The sequence below is a fragment of the Stomoxys calcitrans genome, chromosome 3, assembly GCF_963082655.1.
Source record: "Stomoxys calcitrans chromosome 3, idStoCalc2.1, whole genome shotgun sequence".
Classification (NCBI taxonomy): domain Eukaryota; kingdom Metazoa; phylum Arthropoda; class Insecta; order Diptera; family Muscidae; genus Stomoxys; species Stomoxys calcitrans.
In genome coordinates, this window is record NC_081554.1 from 7,527,432 (window position 1) to 7,542,430 (window position 14,999).

The following is a 14,999-nucleotide window of genomic DNA, read 5'->3' on the forward strand; positions in this document are numbered from 1 at the left end:
AGAATCCGAGGATGATTCTCTCATTATTAACTCCTTTTTTATGACGAGTTTGAACGGTGGACCTCCTAGCGACATCATTTCTAAGAGAGATGGTGTCGCTAAGAGAATATCGCCAGCATTAGTCAGGGTAACCACCGCTGATAATTTTTTCTGATTTTCTTGCTGGGGCTTAAACCCAGGCATGTGTAATAGCTGATTTACATAATTAATCTGAAATTCATTCATTGATTCATCGCGTGTTTGATTTCGACCTCTTCCTAGAGCTGGCAAAATATCGATGGCACTATCAATACTTTCGATATTATATTATATTGCCATGGACGGAAGCAAAATTGTCACTATCGGCGACAAAATTATCACATCGTCTCACTATCTTGAGACGAAAAGTTATCAATTTCGAAGCCAAAAAGTTATCGATTTCGGAATTGCCCCGAATAGGGTCTCAAAAAGTAAAATCGGGAGATCGGTTTATATGGGAGCTATATGAGGTTTTAAACCGAATCAGATCATATTTTGCACGTAAGTTGAAGTTCATACGAGAAGTCACTGTGCAAAATTTAAAAAAAAAATATAAGAAAACAAAATTAAAAGAGATCTCTTAATAATTCTATTTGAATTTTACAGATAAAAATGTCCTTAAAAAACCAAGAATAAATTCTGTTCGAATTTTTTAAAGAAAAGACCCAAAATATTTATTTCAATAAAAGATCGAAATTATTTAGCAATTTTGCTGTAGAGGCTACAAATATTGTTAGGTGCAAAATATTTTTTGCAATTATTTAGGGAACATATGGAGTAAAAAAATCATAAGTCTGAATGGGGGGATCTCGGCTTTGCATTTTGTACACTCGAGAGATTTTTCCAATTAAAAAAATGCCTATTTTGAAGTACATATTGTACCCGTTTAAATTGGCATATCTTATTCAAACTTCACTTAAAATTCATCTACAATATGTCCCCTTTCGAAAAAAGTAAAGGCATTTTAGCAACTTTTTTCAATAAAGACTAATTAATGAAACTATTGGGTTGCCCAAAAAGTAATTGCGGATTTTTCATATAGTCGGCGTTGACAAAATTTTTTACAGCTTGTGACTCTGTAATTGCATTCTTTCTTCTGTCAGTTATCAGCTGTTACTTTTAGCTTACTTTATAAAAAAAGTGTAAAAAAAGTATATTTGATTAAAGTTCATTCTAAGTTTTATTAAAAATGCATTTACTTTCTTTTAAAAAATCCACAATTACTTTTTGGGCAACCCAATACTTTTTTTGACCCAAAAAATGCAAAAAACCCACTTAATCACATTTTTTACTTCCAAATAGTATAACTTTTAAAGTCATTGTAAATTTCATCACTTATCCAAATCATACATCAAAATGAAAATCGAACCACAAATGCCTTGGTAAATTGCAAAATACGAAGCCAATCTAGGCCGAAATTTAAAAAATAAAAATTAAAATTCGAATATTCGCGAAACCAGTGAAGATATTATTTACCTCAAGCGGATTTTTGGGCACTATTCAGCAAAAAATGAAGATTTGGTGGCCCAAACAATTTTTCGAAGTGACCAGTTTAGGGCCATGTCAAGAAATAAAATTTTGCACATGATCTCGATAACACCTCAGCTCCAACCATTTCAAAGAGTTATCTCTATCCGTTCTCATATGACATATTTTTAACTAATTTTTTTTTTCGATTCTATCCCACTTTTCGCTTAGAGTAACAGCCTATCCCCTATATATACTACTATGCTACTAACTTTTTGACCAACTCTTCCAGCCTTTAAATAGTTGTCTCACTTGGATCCAATGATTGGAACCGGTTATAACCAATTTATTTAAATGGGCCAAAAACCCGTTGTGGTGGCATTTCAATGGACTCAAATGGACATTGTGTAAAGGCTTCCGTGTTCTCCATATAGTCTAGGACAACGTCTAAGGTCCCTCATAACATACAATTTCTTCACACTCCCCAGGCACTCACATGTGAATATGTTGACAAATTATTCAATTAATATTAATATCCATGCCAGTGTAAGATGCGACATTTCCTATGCCATAATTTATAAGTGCTTTCCAAACAACCTCCAGTTAGTCAGTTAGTTGCCCATTACCCATTACATCGTTTGGGCTCACTGAGGAACATCATCGTCTATAAATATTCCACATGGAAAATGTTAATTAAGCAACGAGACCTAAGATGAAAGGGTGGTTAATGTTCACCAAACAAGAAAATTTTAGGGTTTTCATCTGTGGCTTAATTTTGTGGTTTTTTAATTAAAACATTTACTTTCGAGCCAATGATGCTGAGAACTTCCAACAATATTTCATTTCAAAGGGCGGTTTCCTGTGTATGAGAAAAAGTTTGGGATCACACACAGTTAGGTTCAAATAAAATGTTCCAAGGAAATTGGTAGCATACATTCTTGTGTGTATGTATCTACATATACGAGTATATGTATGTATGTGGATGTATGCATAATTTGGTCGCTTCTTTGCGACCTGACAGTGGAAATGAAAATCCAAAACATTGGCCATGAATAAATTATGAGAATGTCAAGGTGTGCGGATACTTCTTTTTGACAAACAGAATCTTTCGAACTACATACCGTTATGAATTTTTCATTATATATGGAAACCACATAACGATGTCATAGAGGTGTTTAGTGTTCATCTTAGATATAGATTTGTTCAACAGGCTGCACAAAGTGAGGTAAAGCCACTTGAAGCTATTAAAATCAGTTAAAACACCTGCAATGGATGCATGTTTATATTAAGTCATCACAGATAGGTTATTTAAGTTGGCGGTTTAACAATATGTTGAGAGGGAGTTGATATTTATTTCAGAGAGAGTGGACTAAACGTTAGGTTTTTAAACTTCCCATGAATATGAGAAAAGATTGCATTTGTCTCAAGCCACAAGGTCTTCAGTTTTATACCAACCACCTAAGGATAGGGGAGGCCAACGTGGGGCAGAAGTTGGCATATCCACCTTAGGAGGCTGAACATCTGGGTTCGAACACTGTCGAGAACACCAGAAACGTTTTCAGCGGTGGTTATCCATTCCTAATGCTGGCGATGTCTGTGAGCTACTGTCCCATGTTTTCGTGGCATCGTATAATCTTCTGCAGCAAGATTTTATAAAGATGACACGATTTTCCCACGCAAGAAAACCTGGCTGTCAAAAAGTATTTTTAAGAATTTTTGGGATAATCTCCAATGACAATGGCCATACGTTTGAAACTGAATCCTCCGTAGCCTAAAGTTTGAAAACTTAAATCTGTCTTGAATCTGTCTCTCATGAAGCTGCAGTAGTCCGCACTGAATTTGTTCTGAGCTTTTCTATCACCTGAATGCCCCTATAGCGTTAGAAGTTTTGTGACCACTTGGCGGCCGCTTTGCTTTTAGATCCAAATCGAATCGTTTTGCAGACTTTTGGGGACAATATCTCCCACATAAACTGGTCTGCCGATTCGGGTGCGTTTTTTTATTAGATTTTTTAAACAATGAGTTGTTATACGATACAATACAGCGCATATTTGAACATACATAGCTGTGAAATAGACCGAACATCAGATTAAACTGTTTTCAGCTTATAAAAGTTTACATTTTTATCCAACCTAAAATCACGACGAATACGACCCAGAACGTTCGAAATTTAGATATAGGCTGTCTCATACAATACCAGAAATGCCTGAAGAAAAGGGATCAATTATAGCATCCATGGTAAGATACATGGATGTTATAATTGACCCCTTTTCTTCTGGGTCACAACAACTTGCTACTATGCTATATTATTATAAATCATATATATTATTGTACTAATGATATGTTATTGTACTGCTCAGATCAATACATCAAAAGTTGTGGGCTTATTTCCACTATTTTCGCCTCTTGATCCTTGGGCCGCAGAGCGACATCTGTTAATAGAGAAATTTCACAATTCTGAATGACAATTATCTGAAAGCAGATGACCAATGTTTTAATATTGACCCTATGCAACTACTATAGCCTCCTTTAATATCGAAAGCTTGACAAAGAATTTTTTTACTAACTAAAATTTATCCTACTCCATACGATCAAAGTGAGTTAATGACAAGTGAGTTAATGTGCAAATATGAACGACTTAATATTAAAATTTCTTTAGAATGCTCTTTATTTTTAATTTTTTCGTATTTTTGTATGTTTAGGTGTGTTGGGATGGTATTCTTTCCTCATTGTTGGCATTCCTTTATGTGTCAAGGAAGAACAATATTTCCTTAATTCGGTTTGAATTTCCCTAACTTGCCTAGGCTGATTTGATTCTATTTGAAGTAAGCATCCACGCTTCCTTGCTCCTTCATTTCTATCAAAAACACTATGCCCCGCATTCCCTTTTGCCTTTCTGAATATTTGTGTGTGTGTGACAGGGTGCCGGTATCTATTGAATATTTTATTAACTCTTTAATATTTGGTCAAGTTGAAAATCCTTGTGCATAGGCAGCTTTTACTGTTGGTCTATTTCAATAACCACCAATGTGACTGGTGAGTATGTATTCACAATTATTTACAATAAGTGGTTATCTTTATATCATACCCCATAAAACCAAAAAATTAAGAAACGTTACTTGTAAATATAAAGTAATACCAATTTGGATGAAAACAAAAAACGTTAAAAATTCAAATTTCTACAAAATCGGGTAATAAATAAAGCTTTTATGTGCTTCAGACCCTTAACCGGCATATCGGTCTATATGACAGCTATATCTAAATACAACCCGATCTTTACCATATTTGGGTTAGATGGCGGGTGGCCTAAAACTACTCACTGTTCAGCGAAATCGGATAAAAAACAAAGCTTTTATGGGCTTTAAACCCTTTATCGAGAGATCGGTCTGTGTGGCAGTTATATCTAAATATAGTCAGATCCGAACCATATTTGGGACGGATATCGAGAGACCTAAAACTACCCACTCAGCGAAATGAAGCTTTTATAGGCTTCAGACCCTTTATATGGAAATCGGTCTATATGGTAGATATATCTAAATATAGTCCGATCTGAACCTTAGTTGGGCCAGATGTCGGGAAGCCTTAAACTACTCACTGTTTCAAATTTCAGCGGATAAAAAATAAAGCATTTATGGGCAATAGACCCTTTATCGGTAGATCGGTCTATACAGTAGCTATATCCAAATATGGTCCGATTTGGACCGTTCAAGAACTTAACCAGCGTGCATCAAAAAGACGTATCTGTGCCCAATTTCAGCTCAATATCTCAATTTTTGAAGGCTGTAGAGTGATTACAATAGACGGACGGACGGACACACAGCTGCCCAATTTCAGCTCAATATCTCAATTTTTGAAGGCTGTAGAGTGATTACAATAGACGGACGGACGGACACACAGACATAGTCATATATACTTTGTAGGGTCGGAATTTGATATTTCGATGTGTTGTAAATGGAATGATTAAATGAAAATACCCCCTATCCTACGGTGGTGGGTATAAAAATAAACAAAACGCGGTTCGATCTAACGTCGTTGTCAGTGCGTTGCATACTGAATTGCATATGTCTTGTCCCATTCGTCTTATTGTACTTTCTTCCTCTTACTTATTAGGCTTCGGTAATTGTGTGCCAGATTCTCAGTGTCTGTGTGTAGTTTATGCTTGTTGGCATATCAAATATCCCTCCAAACATTTGGAAGTGACTTTCTCACTCCCTCCCAGAATTGTCACTTTTTAGGCTCTTTTGTATGATAGTTTGTAGAAATTTCATGATTTAAAACAACAAAATACATTACTATCGAAATTCTATCATTCACGCTTCCCTAATTAGTTTCTCATAATCAACTGGTATTGCTACAAATTTAAAAATAGATTTTTTGTTGTTGTTTTGGACGATAACTCAAAAAACCCCACACAGAGAATGTATGTTTACTTAGCCTTCTGTAATGAAGAAAGACCGGTAGCACAGAGGGATAGCATACGCCTCACAATCGTAAGGTTGGCTGTTCAAATCCCAGTCAGGGAAAATCATTGGAAATAAAATCTTCGATTATTAATCTTAATTTGGAAAAGAAATAAATTAGAAAGAGAAATAAAAATAAGCCACTCTTAAAGGTAAAAAAACATTAGGGAAACAAATTTTTTTATTAATGACGTTGATAATCGAATTTTAAACTTTTTTTAGTCCCTATTTAGTCACTCATGGGTATATATCGCCAAGTGGCACGTTTTCTCCCGTACCGAGACACTAATTAGAGTAAAAAATGATATCGCCTGAGATTGTTTTCAACTTCCTTGAGTGCAGATTTAGTGACTCGCACGATAGAAAATGTTTGGAGGGATATGTAGCATTTCAAGCGTGAGTCTCTTGTTGTAGTTGTTCTCACATTATAACACAGAAACTCTCTCTCTCTAGATCTGGCTGATGATGTTCTATTCATAGAGAGTAGTAAGAGCTGTTTTATGTGTACTTTAATTGCGTGAAAACCTGTTGTAGTGTGTTGTTCGATTTTGAAGCAATGGACAATATTGTTTTGTTGATGCATTCAGAGTTATGAAAACGTTCAGCTAGGTTTGGTATGTATTAGATAATCGATTTGTAGACTTTGGTTTCTTTTTCCCTGTTGTTTATTTTACCGTCTTGATTTTGTCGTTTTCTTGGTATTTTCTGCGTGGTACCCGTGTAATGAAGTTTTTGGATATTTCGAGTGAGAATTAATAAGTCTAATTTTAGGCGCCCTTTTTTCCGTATGACGAGTGTGTCCAAATACGGTGTACAGCCGTTGTCTTCTTTCTCAATTGTAAATTTGATGTGATGGTTAAAACTGTTAAATATCGTCAAATCTATTGACGCACTGGATGTTCCTATCCCAAAATGTCTTCCGGCGGAAGACGAAATATCGAATAAAGTAAAAAATATATACACCAAAAAAGGCCTCGAGCGCGAATTTTCAATCATCGCTATGGGTCTACTTGTCCCTTTGAAGAGTGTTTTGTATATGGGCAGCCACCCAGATACTTGGTCCTAATATTAATATCAGATTCGCAATCTAATATCAAACACATTTCATTTGATTCACACATTGTTCGGATTGTGAGAAGACGAGGCTATTACTGAAAGGAAGCAAGCAGGAGGTCAGTAAAGCTTTCGATATCATAACAGGACACATAGGACTACGAGCTCACTTTTGCAAACTCGTTGCGGCAAGTGACAGCATTTGCGAAGATGATGAGACGTTGCACCACTTCCTATGTCATTGCCCGGCTTTCGCGGCTAACAGACACCGGCACTTAGGTGTGGACACAATACCAGACATAAAACAACTAAGGGGTGTGGTATGGAAAACAACTAGGTATTTTGTAAGCAGCACGGAATTCTTGACTTAAAATTTTCTTTTTATACCCTCCACCATAGGATGGGGGTATACTAATTTCGTCATTCCGTTTGTAACACCTCGAAATATACGTCTAAGACCCCATAAAGTATTTATATTCTTGAACGTCATGACATTTTAATTCGATCTAGCCATGTCCGTCCGTCCGTCTTTCCATCCGTCCGTCTGTCGAAGTCACGCTAACTTTCGAAGGAGTTAAGCTAGGCGCCTGAAATTTTGCATGAGGAACTCTTATTAATATAGGTCGGTTGAGATTGTTAATGGGCCAAATAGGTCCACGTTTAGATATAGCTCCCCTATAAACCGATCACCCGAATATTCTTCTTAAGCGGCTAAAGGCCGCAACTTTTATCCGATTTGGCTGAAATTTTGCATGATGATTTTTCCTATGGCCTTCAACTGATGCAATGAGTATGGTTCCAAGCGGTCCAAAATCTGATATAGCTCCCGTATAAACCGATCACCCGATTTTATGTCTTAAGTCGCTAGAGGCCGCAACTTTTATCCGATTTGGCTGAATTTATGCACGTTGACTTTTCCTATGACATACAACAGATGTAGCAAATTTGACTCCAATCGGTCCTTAACCTGGTATAGCTTCCATATAATCCGATCTCCCGAATAAACTACCTATGGCTCTAGAGGACGCGATTCTTTTCCTAGCATATAAAAAACCCATAGCTATTTCTTGTTATGACCTCCCATTATCCTTTTTAGTTTCTGCCTATAAAGAGAATAGGTCCAAACAACTTGACAAATGCGATCCATGGTGGAGGGTATATAGTTCAGCTAAAATGTGCTAAGTTCGGGTTACTTTTTATTATTTATGTCCATAGTGGCATGAGGCGGATTAATATCCACACCCTCTATTCAACCTAACCCTAAACCCGATTATAACAATATTGGTCTTAAATTAAAGTCATTTAGAAGTGAGGACATAAACATGTTTGGCCAATTTTCAATTTGTTTGCTTGTTAGGGCGAAGATCATTAAATTTCACAATTTTTGTTTGTTTCTTTTTCGAGACGAGCTCAATGATCTGAGACTTTCTTTGCAAATGGAAAAGGAATGTCAATGTTTGGAAAAATGTTTGCCGTTTTTTGCAAAAAATTACTGCTGTTCCGTCTTCAACGGAGTTTCTATTGCTGTGCCAACATTTTTTGTTGATTTTGCCAAAAAATTTCTATGAGTGCAATTTTTTGCAATTTTGTACACCAACTTTTTATTCCAAGATGCAATCATAAATCCTAGAAATGTACAGATTACACATATAAGGAAATATTCGTTCTGTCTATTGTAAAAGAGTATCATTCATTGTACTTAGAACTTTAACCTTTTTATTTAACTTAAACTTTATCATTTAACATAAATCTGAATTGGACATAGCTCATTCACACGAGAAAAAGACTTCCCGCAGTTCCTTCATAAGATCATGTGCATTGCCAATAAAATTTTGCCCAATTTCTCTTTCGAAATCAAATTATCTATTACCAAGCTATCTATACACCAAGCTTCATTACCTATTATACACCATTGCGTATGAGCATTGGGATGGTTCATACGCCACCAAATCGATGCACTTTGAAAAGCCAAACCTCTATAACTTCCCCTTACACTATACCAATGTTATTGATTTTCTGACAATTGGGTCAACTCAATAAAAGTCACAAGTTTACATTTTAATTTAATGATAAAATTACTACTACGCTTCTTAAGAACTTATGATGGATTTTCCTTGGTTGTCAACCAAATGACAAACCTGAACTGAAGACATGTCAAACGAAAGCGTGTACTTGATAGGACGCCCCGTAAAACCTACTATATTTAGAAATCGTGAAGGAAGTATTTGAAATATGGCAAAAAATTTTCCAATTCCGTATCCTGCCCAAAGTATGTACGCACGTATGAACATGCGTATATATTTTACCACCCACACACACATACGACCACATCAAATTACTTGGCAAGTTTAGTTGATAAATATTAGTTCAGTCTTTATTTCCTTCGTTTATTTATTTTTGATGAACAATAGGAGGACACTGCAAGAGATTGTGATGGAGAATGGGAGTGTCTAATTTATTGATGAACACACACACACGCACATACACATATTGTAGACAAACTATTAACATTTATGTGCCCCAAATTGGTTCGCAAATAAAACCTTTAGGTAACCGGAGTGAGGAAATATCCTTATTCACAAGGGGAACATATTAAAATTCGAAAACTGTCTAATTAGGGGTTTATGGGTTGTTAGTCAAACAATAATGGCATCCTCTAAGAGGTTTAATATTGTACGAGCAAGTACAGTCCTATTCAATTATTGCAAATGCAAATTTGCCCATGAACATTTCATTCATGAACTGAGGCAAATTTTCACATATCTCACTCAAGTGCAGTCCGATTCAAGTTTAAACTCAATGATAAGGAACGAATCCGATTATATAGCCGAATACCAACGGCGTGCCGCAATGCGACAACTCTTTTGAGGATAAGTTTTTACATGGCCTTGTACCTCACAAATGTCGCCAGCATTAGGATCACCCGCTGAACATTTTATTATGGTCTCGCCAGGATTCGAACCCAGACGTTCAGAGTCATAGGCGGACATGCTAACCTCTGCGGTACGTCGGCCTCCACAATATGCACAAAAAACTGAATATCTTTTCTAATTATCGCCAATGGCCCGATAAATCCAATTATAACTTTAATGGATTTGTTGCCCAATAGAAAATATTGTAAACTCAATTACTGAAGTTGTAAATATACCGCCTTAAGGCCTGGTTATGCTTAGGTAAATGTAGAATAAATGTATCGTAAATGCAAAGAGGCAATTATGCTTATTACAAAATGTACCATTTGACATTTCAAACAAAATAATTTTATTAACAATAAGATCCTGTAAGTGAGGGAGAGACTGAACCGGAGATCTTCATATATACTTCTAGGACGCAACATGCATACCTCAAGGGCAGGTAGGAGGAAACGGTCCTCCACGAAGTGGTTCGAAAATTCGGGACGTCTCTCCAACTGGGGAAATAGGCGATGGCTGCCATCCTGAATATTGAGGGGTATTTAATAACGTGGAAATAGAGTCGATAGTCACGGACGGGCTGTATGCTAGGTAGCAGGATTATCAATGCGGACTTCGAAAATAGTGTGTTCAGATGGCGGGCGACAAGGGGAACGTCTCAGGAAGTGTATTTCTAGCCGATTCTCTGGAAACGAATGGTAAACGAAATCCTGCTGGATCTCAACGGGGATGGATTGAGAATTATCGAATATGCGGACGACGTCGTACTAATGATACGACGCAAATTTCAGTCGGAGATCAGCTACAACCTGGAAAGGTCACTGTCGAGACGGGCTACAACAAAATTAAGGACGATAGAGCTGGTCCTGGACAGTCAGATTTAAGTGTGTGGCGGAGTATTTGGAACCTCTGGATAGACTTCAGACACGCTAATTTCATTTCCCGTAAATGATAATCTTTCTTTTTATATCAACAATAAATTGTTAAAAAATTTTAGGTTTTAAAATTTGTTCAAACTTAAAATTTCATCAGCTGACACGAAAACGGAACGTAAAATTTTGTTTTTACTGAGTTCTACTTTCCGGTTACGGTCGACAGACGTTCGGTAATCGTTTGCATGGGTTTTCATAAGACAAAAGAAAACAGCTGACACGTTCTTCAACGTTTACGGAACGTTTATGAGAACATAATCAGGCCTTTATTCACAAAACTTTATGTAGATTTGAAATAGGTTTATTTAGCAGATTTCGTTTATGGAACTGTCAAAAAAAACCTATTTTAAGGCTTCATTAAGTTTTGTGAACAAGGCCGATAATATTTATTGTTTTATTGTTTAAATATAATAACTATGATAACTGCATTTATAAACGCGCTAATTGAATTGGATAGAAATGTCAAATATCAATATCACAATTTTTTAAATCTATTGGGTTGCCCAAAAAGTAATTGCGGATTTTTCATATAGTCGGCGTTGGCAAATTTATTCACAGCTTGTGATTCTGTAATTGCATTCTTTCTTCTGTCAGTTATCAGCTGTTAATTTTAGCTTGCTTTAGAAAAAAAGTGTAAAAAAAGTATATTTGATTAAAGTTCATTCTAAGTTTCATTAAAAATGCATTTACTTTCTTTTAAAAAATCCGCAATTACTTTTTGGGCAACCCAATATTTACGTATTTTTCCCTTTCATTTATTGGAATTGATAGATGGTATATAAGATTAGGTCCAGCCGAACTTAACACGCTTTTACTTGTTAATTTTTAAGATGTAAGTCTTCTCTAAAAACGTGAGAATACTTTTTTCTGCATTTGTCGACGAAAATACACCAAAAACAACCTTTAGTTATAAAAAATATGCCGACATTGCCATACATTATAGTAAACACAAGTTGTTAAAATTGATTTTCACAGTATGAAACTTGAATTTAGTACCTACCCACCTTTAAGTTGCATATCATGTACCTATTATTAAACAAATTATCTCCTATATATACAGTCTACTATGTACACTTGCACTACAACAACAAACTATTTATAGAAATTCCATAAATAATGGTTTTCCGTTTTGAGGAAATACACAAAATACATGATTTGTATACGAACCTATTTTCCTTCAGCAATTATTGATGTACGTTGAATTACAGCAGCTGTTTAGTTCTCGTTCCTTTCGTTTGGTTTAATTTTTCGTTTTCTAATGGCTCCGAAAGACGATGTATAATCCTTGTTCGTAGTGGTGGTAGTGGCTGAAGGTATGATGATGAAATGACGGTCGCGATGACGTTTTTACGTTTCTCTTGAAAACGAACGACAACGTATTTAAGGTTTTTTACTTTTACTTGATGACCGGTAGTTTCAAAAATTTGTATACGCACGTTGTTCGTGAATAATACGAAATGTTGGATATTCCAAACTTTCTTTTTATATCGAGTTCACGGCATTTAAATATTTTCACTTTGCACGCACATTTACAGCGTACTCACTCACCCACACAAACGACAAGATGTTCGAAGTGTTTGTCCTAAACATGAGAGAATGTCTCCTGTTGTTTTGTTATTTTTGGCTTTGGATGATAACCACCGGTGTTAAGTCTAGTAGACGTGAGGTAGTCCAACATCGATGACGACGACGATAACAATTTTAGCATATTTATGTTAGTTCATGAGGGGGGTTCACACTAAGCTCTGCGTAAAATAGCAATGATAATAAAAATAATAACACGAAACAACCACAACAACGCGGCTAAAAGAAAAGAGAGAGAGAGAACGTCAAAAGAAAAATAGCTTTCATTAGTCCGCTGAGAGCAAATGTGACAACGAGACTGTGCACCAGTGTTGCCACAAATATGATTTTCAAAATTCTATTAGAGGTTAATGCAATGATTTTAAAAAACGGTACTTTACCAATAGCTGCTAGTATTATTTTATTCACACTTGGCAAACATTTTTAATACCATTTGATATTATTTCAATACCAGACGAATTAGGAATTGACAGAGCCATATTTGTAGTCTTGTCATCGTGGAAAAAGCTTTGTTTGGCTTTGTACTCAAAGTGTATGTTTTACTTTAACAAAAATGTAATTTTACATGCTTTTTGTGGTTAAAGCTGCGTTTTTAGTGTGAACAAATATTATCCTAAATTCCAAGGAACATATCTATGTATTTCATAAAACTTGAAAAAATATCTTTTGTGGTGAAAGATCATTAGCGTATGTTGGTGTGTTCATACAAATGCCACTTCTGGTAATCAATGTATATATATGAAATCAATTGCTGAATACAACCAATCGAAATCAAGATGAAACATTATTTTTTGTAAGTAATTTAACATACAAAAACGAAAATAAACTTAAAATTATTTTCAATGATATTTGTTTTAGTTCTGATTTTGGAATAGTTGTAAAATCTCAAAAACAAATATCATATTTTTTTTAAACCTGATTGAGAAATTTGATGCCGATACAATCTGGTTCTCAAATTACAATAGGACAAATTAATTTTTAAATGCTATCTTTGAGACCTAAGCATAAAAAATATTTATTTTTTTACACATTTTTCAATCCATTTGTACCAGGTCGGTATTGTTGTCATACCACATGGGTTTGCTTCACTTCCAATACCATATGGTATCGAAATAAGTGCATTTTGTATCAAATTTTCTATCAGTGTGTGATAGATTTTTTTGGTATTCCAAATTATTAATCGATGTTTGTCGCCATCTTGTATTTTATACAACTATTTTTCAGTGGCGACATGTCTTGGCTGCAACCGGAAATTTCGCTAGAGGTGCATACCCAACTTTAAAGAAATATTCAAGAAAGTTAAACTTTTGTACATTTCATACTCCCAACATAAATCTGCCAAAAATTCGTGTGACAATCCGACAATCCGAAACTGGGCAGAACAACTTCAATGGCAACGCTGAAATTTGCGCGTATTTCACTTCAACGGTTAAACTTTTTTTCCGTTCTCATTCGCTTAGTTTACTACAAACACATACCAACACACATTGGCGAGACACACGGGCTTTAAAAGCGGATAAATTTTGCCGATGACCAATTTAGAGAAAAAATAGGTAGTGAGAGAAATAGAAAGAGAGAGGGAGTGATTTAGTTTTTTTGAGGAGAGAAGTTAGAAATGAGCTTTTTCAGGCAAAGGCGCGCGAAGTTAAGGAATCTATGAATAACAGCTGCAAATGTTAAACTCACATACGAGCACATACACACACACACACACACCGACTCTCTTTGGAATACACTAAAATTATGTATGATTAACCAAAAGACAGATACATGCAGACATTCTGCAACACTCCCCTGTATATTGTAACGGTATGTGTGTATAGAAAGGATAGCTACATATGTATGTATGTAACCACATATACTCACGTCTACTTGCGTACATATGTAGGCATGTATATCCTTATTACACCGAAAATGTGCCACTAACCAACGCTGTTCTTAACCTTATTGTGCTTGGGCATAAAACTCTTTTCTTAACTCCAAAAAATTAACAGAGAAGACTGTTAAAAATACATTGTGGACAATTTCTAAAAAAAACAAAAAACAAAAATAATGGCCTCCGATTTGAAATTAATCACATGTATTGAACACGCACCCAAGCACACTCTCCCAAACTTTATACACCCAAAATACTTCATTGCACTACTTTTGCAAAATTTAACTTTTTCACTATTAGTAGACACTTTTACCACCGTCCTTAAAACATATGCATTATTTTCTTAACTTTTACTGGCTCTTTATAATTTAAATTACTTTTACTTATTTTGAGGATTGGTTTACAATTTTCTTTAAAATTTTATTCATATGTATAACTTTTTTTTTTCTTTCTTGTTAATAGATATCCTTCGCACTTCATTCGGGTTGCTATTTTTTTATTGTCGTTCCTTGATTTGTCTGATAACCATATTGTAGTATATCCTAAACTCAACTGACACTGACAGGCAATGAGCACAACTCTACTTAGGACGAAATGAGCTTATTTTAGCAAAGCTTTTTCATGATAATCGATGTGCGAGAGAAAGCACACAACGAAATTATTAGGGGTGACATTGTGCAATGGCCAAATTCAGAGA

At 35.4% G+C, this 14,999-nt stretch overlaps 1 protein-coding gene across 10 annotated transcripts in view; it reads right to left on the bottom strand.

Annotated features, from left to right (window-relative positions):
- LOC106090338 (probable G-protein coupled receptor 158) overlaps positions 1-14,999 on the bottom strand; it is a 60,010-nt gene that overhangs the window by 38,144 nt on the left and 6,867 nt on the right. For 5 of the 10 annotated variants that reach the window (XM_013256500.2, XM_013256499.2, XM_013256495.2 and 2 more), the window contains exons 1-2: positions 14,293-14,453; positions 12,010-12,645 (exon numbers count right to left, since the gene is read on the bottom strand). The gene's annotated coding sequence lies outside the window, so the exon portion shown is untranslated. Of the gene's footprint in view, positions 1-12,009; positions 12,646-14,292; positions 14,454-14,521; positions 14,541-14,679; positions 14,833-14,999 lie in introns of those variants that run through there. The other 5 variants (XM_059365924.1, XM_013256496.2, XM_013256497.2 and 2 more) reach the window with 5 other exon arrangements.